We start from the raw sequence: 8035 nt of genomic DNA, 5'->3' as shown, positions 1-8035 counted from the left end.
ACATTCCCATGGGATTTTTATAAGCGAGTTCTATAAGCCCAAAGTGCATCCTTCAATTTACTAGCCCAATTCTTTCTAGTTTTATTAACGGTCTTTCCCAAAATAGATTTAATCTCTCTATTTGATAATTCTACTTGACCACTAGTTTGAGGATGATAAGCGGAAGCAATTCTATGATTAATACCATACTTAGCAAGAGTTTTTCTAAAACCTCCATGAATAAAATGAGAACCTCCATCAGTCATAATATATCTAGGTACTCCAAATCTAGGAAAAATAATATCTAAAAGCATTCTTAAAGAGGTCTCACCATCAGCACTTTTTGTAGGTATGGCTTCCACCCATTTAGTAACATAATCAACGACAACAAGTATATGAGTGTTACCTTCCGAAGACGGAAAAGGTCCCATGAAGTCAAATCCCCAACAATCAAACGGTTCAATAACAAGAGTATAATTCATGGGCATTTCATTGCGTCTGGAGATATTACCAACCCTTTGGCATTCATCACAAGATAAAATAAACTTTCTCGCATCCTTGAAGAGAGTTGGCCAATAAAAACCTGATTGTAGAACCTTTTGCGCGGTTCTTTCTCCGGCGTGATGTCCTCCATAAGCACTACCATGACATTTACTCAATATCTCTCGTTGTTCATATTCGGGGACACATCTTCGCATAATACCATCCACTCCTTCTTTATATAAGTGTGGGTCATCCCGAAATAATGCCTCAAGTCATAAAAGAATTTCCTCCTTTGCTTGAGCTGAAAAGGTTGGAGGCAAGTACTTGGAAACAATAAAGTTAGCATAATCGAGCATACCAAGGATCTGTCTCGCGAGCTCACCTTTATTACAGCCAATTGTTCATTTGGAAAACTATCATTAACGAGAACAGGATCATAAGCAATATTTTCCAATCTAGACAAATTATCGGCAACAGGATTATCAGCACCTTTCCTATCTACAATATGTAAATCAAATTCTTGCAAAAGAAGTACCCATCTAATAAGCCTCGGCTTAGCATCTTTCTTTGTCATAAGGTATCTAATTGCAGCATGATCGGTATGAATAGTAACTTTTGAATCAACAATATAAGATCTAAATTTATCACAAGCAAAAACTACAGCTAATAATTCCTTTTCAGTTGTAGCATAATTTCTTTGAGCAGCATCAAGAGTTTTACTAGCATAATGAATAACATTCAGTTTTTTATCTACTCGCTGTCCAAGAACAGCGCCTACAACAAAATCACTAGCATCACACATAATTTCAAAGGGTAAGTTCCAATCAGGAGGTTCAACTATAGGAGCAGTTGTTAAGGCTTTCTTAAGAGTTTCAAAAGCTTCCTTACAATCATCATCAAAAACAAATGGTACATCTTTTTGAAGAAGATTAGTAAGAGGCTTTGAAATCTTGGAGAAATCTTTAATAAATCTCCTATAAAACCCAGCATGACCAAGAACACTACGAATACCTTTAACATCCCTCGGATAGGGCATCTTCTCAATTGCTTCAACTTTAGCTCTATCAACTTCAATACCTCTCTCGAAATTTTATGTCCCAATACAATTCCTTCATTAACCATAAAGTGGCATTTCTCCCAATTAAGAACAAGGTTAGTTTCTTCACATCTCTGCAAAACTTTATCAAGGTTTCGCAAGCAACTATCAAAAGAATTCCCATAGACGGAAAAATCATCCATGAATACCTCTACAATACTTTCACAAAAACCATGAAAAATAGCAGACATGCATCTTTGAAAAGTAGCAGGAGCATTACATAAACCAAAAGGCATACGCCTATAAGCATAAGTTCCATAGGGACAAGTAAAGGTGGTTTTCTCTTGATCTTTAGCTTTAACAGCAATTTGTGAAAACCCAGAATAACCATCAAGAAAACAAAAATGAGTATTTTTAGACAATCTTTCTAGCATTTGATCAATAAATGGTAAAGGGTAATGATCTTTCTTAGTAACTTTGTTAACTTTTCGAAAATCAATGCACATTCTATACCCTACAACTACTCTTTGAGGGATGAGCTCATCATTATCATTAGGCACAACAGTCATACCTCCTTTCTTGGGAACGCAATGCACAGGACTAACCCATCTACTATCAGCAATAGGATATATAATACCAGCTTCAAGAAGTCGTAATACCTCATTCCTTACCACTTCCTTCATCTTCGGAATTAGACGACGCTGAGGTTCAACAACGAGCTTTGCATCATCTTCCATATTAATAGCATGTTGGCAAATAGAAGGAGAAATCCCTTTCAAATCATCAAGAGTGTAGCCAATAGCGCCTCGGTGCTTCTTCAATATTTCCAATAACCTTTCTTCCTCAATCTCTGAAAGCTTAGAACTAATAATAACAGGATATATTTTCTTATCATCAATATGAGCATATTTAAGATTATCAGGTAAAGGCTTTAAATCAAAAACAGGATCTTCCTTTGGTGGCGGTGTTGTACCCAAATCTTCCACCGGTAAATCATGCTTGAGAATAGGTTGGCGAAGAAAAATTTCCTCAAGCTCATCTCTTTCTTTCCTAAAAATTTCACTCTCGCTATCCTCCAAATGTTGCTGCAAAGGATTATTAGGAACAAGAACAATAGATGCACATTGCTCCATTTTAAAATCATTACTAGGCAAATCAGCTTTATAAGGAGTTTTAGTAAATTTAGAGAAGTTAAACTCATAAGATTCACCAGCAAATTTAGTCAAAATTTTCTCTTTCTTGCAATCTATAATAGCTCCACAAGTATTTAGAAAAGGTCTACCAAAGATAATAGGACAATAATCACTAGCGACAGTAACCAAGTACCAAAAAGTCAGCAGGATATTTAATCTTACCGCATAAAACTTCCACATCTCGAACAATACCAATTGGAGAAATAGTTTCTCTATTAGCCAGCTGAATAACCACATCAATATCTTCAAGTTCACAAGAATCAATTTCGTGCATAATCTCCGTGTAAAGCTCATAAGGAATAGCACTAACACTTGCACCAATATCACATAATCCATAATAGCAATGATCACCAATTCTAACGAGATAGCATAGGAACACTAGCTTGTTTGGGTTTATTAGGATGTGAAACAATATTAGAAGCATCTTCACGTGAAAATAATATGACCATCCTCCACATTTTCGAGTCACAAGATCTTTAACTATTGCAACGAGCAGGTTCAACTTTTATTTGTTCTTCGGGTTCTACGGGTTTCTTTTCACTTTTATGAACCGCACTATTTATAACGAGTACTCTTTCATTTTAGCAGGGAAAGGAGTTTTTTCAATATAAGCTTCGGGAATAACATGATCGGCAGTTTCAACTACAATGCATTTATTAATAGATGAATCAATTTTATCTTTATACGGTTCATGATACTTATCAAAATTCTTCTTTGGCAATTCATAATGAGAAGCAAAAGCTTTATAAAGATTTACAGACAACTTGAGAATCAAGACCATATGTAGCACTCATATTACGAAATTTATCAAGTATCCATAAAAGCTTCAATGCATTTATAATCATAAATTATACCTGATTCTCTATCCTTGTCGTTCTCCCATCCTTCGGTATTTTCTTGGATTCGATCAAGAAGGTCCCTTTTAAACTCTTCTTTGTTGCGTGTAAATGATCCGGAACAAGAAGTATCCAGCAAGGTCTTGTCTTGAAAAGAAAGTCTTGCATAGAAATTATCAATAATAACATTACCAGAAGCTCATGAATGGGGCATTTGAGCATTAAAGACTTCAATCTCCCCAAGCTTGGGCAATACTCTCTCCATCATGAGGCCAAAAATTATATATGCGATTCCGATCCTTATGAATTTCACTTGGAGGATAGAACTTAGAATAAAACCGGGGCACAATATCATTCCATTCAAGAGAATCCCCATTATCCGAGTAATTTATACCAATGCGCCGCCTTACCGGACAGCGATAAAGAGAATAATTTCTTCCTCACTTCATCCATAGCAATACCTGCACATTTGAATAACCCGCATAATTCATGCAAAAACAGTAAATGATCACCGGGGTGGACGGTTCCATCCCCTTCATAGCGGTTATCCATAACACGTTCAATAATTTTCATAGGTATTTTATATGGTATCACTTCCTCACCTGGCGCCTCATCCACTACCGTTGCAGTAGTAGTAGATTTCCCAAATAGAAATTGAAGAGAAGATCTCTCCATAATGACTTATAGCAGCGGGCAGAAATAAAATCAGCACAACAAGTAAAGGTTTTCCTTACCAATTCCACTTACCAATAGCGCTTCACTCCCCGGCAACGGCGCCGTGAAAATAGTCTTGATGACCCACAAGTATAGGGGGTGTATCGTAGTATCTTCGATAAGTAAGAATGTCGATCCCAACGAGGAGCGAAGGTGTTGACAAGCGGTTTCGATGAAGGATTCACCTGTAAATGCTCACGGACAAGTATTCGGGGGTTTTGATGTAGCGAGTTGAATAAAGTACGAGTAAGTAAAGTGCGAGAGTAACAATTGCAGCGAGTGGCCCAATCCTTTTTAGCACAAAGGACAAGCCGGTTTGTTTACTTATAATGACCAAACGTTCTCGAGGACACACGGGATTTTAGTCTAGTGCTTTCGCTACATACGGCTAAATAATCTTCATTGTTATGATAAGTGTTGTGTGGGTGAACCTATGCTAATGTACCGCCCTTCCTAGGACTAATACATACTTGTGATTATACCCCTTGCAAGCATCCGCAACTACAAGAAAGTAATTAAGAATAAATCTAACCACGGCCTTAAACTGCGAGATCCTGCGATCCCTCCTGCATCGATATACCAACGGGGGTTTAGGTTTCGTCACTCCGGCAACCCCGCAATTGGCAAACGAGTACAAGATGCATTCCCCTAGGCCCATAAATGGTGAAGTGTCATGTAGTCGACGTTCACATGACACCACTAGAAGAATAACACCACAACTTAAATATCACACCATTGAATATTACTCAACCATAGTTCACTACTAACATTTAGACTTCACCCATGTCCTCAAGAACTAAACGAACTACTCACGAGACATCATATGGAACATGATCAGAGGTGATATGATGATGAATAAAAATCTGAACATAAACTTGGTTCAATGGTTTCACTCAATAGCATCAACAACAAGTAGAGATCGATACGGGAGAGTTTCCCCTATCAAACAATCAAGATCAAACCCAAATTGCTACGGCGGTGACGGTGTCCAGCGGTGATGACGGCGGTGATGATGGTGGAGATGATGATGATGGTGATGGCGATGATGTCCAGCTCGATGACGGTGACGATGGCGTCGATTTCCCCCTCCCGGAGGGAATTTCCCGGTGGATTCCTGCCCGCCGGAGAGCTCTTTTCTCTCTCGGTGTTCTCCGCCCCGCGAGGCGGGCGCTCGTAACTCGGTTTCGGGACGAAGGGTTTCGCGAAGAAAAGGAGGCAAAAGGGGTCGTGGGCCCCCAGACCACATGGCGGCGCGGCCGGGGCACTGGGCCGCGCCGCCCTAGGGTGTGGGCCCACCCTGGGTCCTCCTGGCTCCTCCTTCTGGCTTCCTTCGTCATCTTGAAAAATAGGATTTTTGGTATAACTTACTCCCACAGTTGATCTTCCGAAATATTGCGTTCTGACGGTGCTTTTTCAGCAGAATCCTGGCTCCGGTGCTTGATCCTCCAATAATGATGAAACATGCAAAATAGATGAAATAACATAAGTATTGTGTCCCAATATGAAATATATCAATGAATAACAGCAAATTATGATATAAAATAGTGATGCAAATTGGACGTATCAGACGACCATCTAGCTACTGCTATGGACCCATAGTCCAGGGGTGAACTACTCACTCATCACTCCGGAGGCGACCATGGCGGCGAAGAGTCCTCCGGGAGATGATTCCCCTCTCCGACGGGGTGCGAGAGGCGATCTCCCGAATCCCCCGAGATGGGATTGGCGGCGGCGCGTCTCGGGAAGGTTTTCCGTATCGTGGCTCTCGATGCCGGGGGTTTCGCGACGAAGGCTTTAAGTAGGCGGAGGAGATAGGTCAGGGGGCCACACGAGGGCCCCACACGCTAGGCCGGCGCGGCCAGGGCTTGGGCCGCGCCGCCCTAGTGTTTGGCCACCTCGTGGCCCCACTTCGTATCATCTTCGGTCTTCTGGAAGCTTCGTGTGAAAATAGGCCCTTGGGCTTTGATTTCGTCCAATTCCGAGAATATTTCCTTACTAGGATTTCTGAAACCAAAAACAGACGAAAAACAAAGAATCGGCTCTTCGGCATCTCGTTAATAGGTTAGTGCCGGAAAATGCATAAATATGACATAAAGTATGTATAAAACATGTAGATATCATCAATAATGTGGCATGGAACATAAGAAATTATCGATACGTCGGAGACGTATCACTCCACAAGAACCGCGGATGCTCCGCCTCCTCTCCCCGCTCGCCGGCCCGCCTCCGGGAGCTTCTCTAGACGCCAAGCACGCCCACCGCCCACCGCCAACCGCGCTGCCGCCGCCTTCCCGCGTCGCCGGGGACCCACGTTGACGTCGTCAACCCCGGTGCTCGAACATGCGCCACCCCGACCTCCTCCTTTCCTCGCGCGGCACTCTCGCCTCCGCCGTCGACCCCATCGACCAAGTCGAGCGCGCCCGCTAGGGCCAGCGTCACCGCCTCCTCTCAGTACCCGAGCGCGCCGCCTTTGAGTTCTGCCGGTCGCCGCCACGACCGCCTCTCATCCTTGCTCAAATTCCTCGCCTGCAGGGTCTCCTCACCCGCGATGCGCCGCCGCCGCACGCCAACCAAGTCTCCGTCGTCTCCGCACCCACGCGCTCACCAGTCACCACCATAGCTCGTGCGTGATTTCTTCCGTTCCTGTTCCATACAACTCTCTCTCTCTCTCTCTCTCTCTCTCTCTCTCTCTCTCTCTCTCTCTCTCTCTCTCTCTCTCTCTTCCGTGCCAGTTCCTTCCAACTCTCTCTGCCACGCTTGTGCTCTCGAGCCATATGCAAACGTATAGAAATTGGTCGATTCGGTGTAAGGGGCGATGTGGGATTATTCTACACAAACCGTGTATGTTTTCCGTTGATTTTAGAGCCCCGTTGATTTGTCGCTCGAGGCCCATAAGAGAAGGCCTAGCTTTGGAGCCTTACCACGGATGGACGGGGCTTGCTTGCGCCGCCGCCGTGCGCCCATCCGTGCGACGCGCCTCTTCCTTAAGCATCGTACGGCTCCGCTTCTTTTCCATCTCACGCGTTTCTTTTCCCGTAAAAAAATCGCAAATACCGTCCTAATACAAGTTTCGACCTATTCCCCTCCATCACGGCCGCCAACATCGTCCATGAGGTCGAGGCTGGAGAAGGTCATCCGATGGTGGCGGTCAGCCGTACCGGCTAGCGAGAATTCTCCCATGCTTGGACCTCACGCGACCTTCGGCGCGCGAGCGAAGCGGTCCCGCGCAGCCGTCCCACTGCATGCTCGCGGAGAATATCGCCGGCGTGTCCGCGATGCCGCCCCACTGCACGACCGTTTTGTTGATGTCGGCGCCGCACCCTCAATGGTGATATGAGCACACTCATGGACATGAAGATACGCGGTGGGCTGTTGGCCGGTCGGGTTCCCGTCAACGGCGAGCGAGACGAGTGGGATGGGAACACGGGCGGGCGGTCGCCGCGGCGTCGCTGCTCTCCTTGGCGCCTAGACAACGTTCTTTCTCGTGCCGGACCGGTGGTGATGGCCCGTGAGGTCCATCCTAGAGAATCCTTGTGCTCGCATGTGCCGAAGACTCGCCTCCTCGCTCGCTCGTGCGTATGGCACTATGGCTTCTCCATCCTCTCGCGGAGGCTGCTTCTCCTTCGGGTCGGCGGGGCGGACCTCGCCCTTGCCCTCTCCGCCGCGCCGCGCCGGCCGCGGACGACGGCGCCAAGATGAAGGGCCTCTTCAAGTCCAAGCTAGCCACGGACGCCGCCCGACGTCGTGAGGCGGACGCCGAAGACTCGCCTCTGCGGATGACCTTCTCCATCCTG

This window comes from Lolium rigidum, chromosome 4, assembly GCF_022539505.1.
Source record: "Lolium rigidum isolate FL_2022 chromosome 4, APGP_CSIRO_Lrig_0.1, whole genome shotgun sequence".
NCBI lineage: Eukaryota > Viridiplantae > Streptophyta > Magnoliopsida > Poales > Poaceae > Lolium > Lolium rigidum.
Note: the sequence above shows the minus strand (reverse complement) of the source record.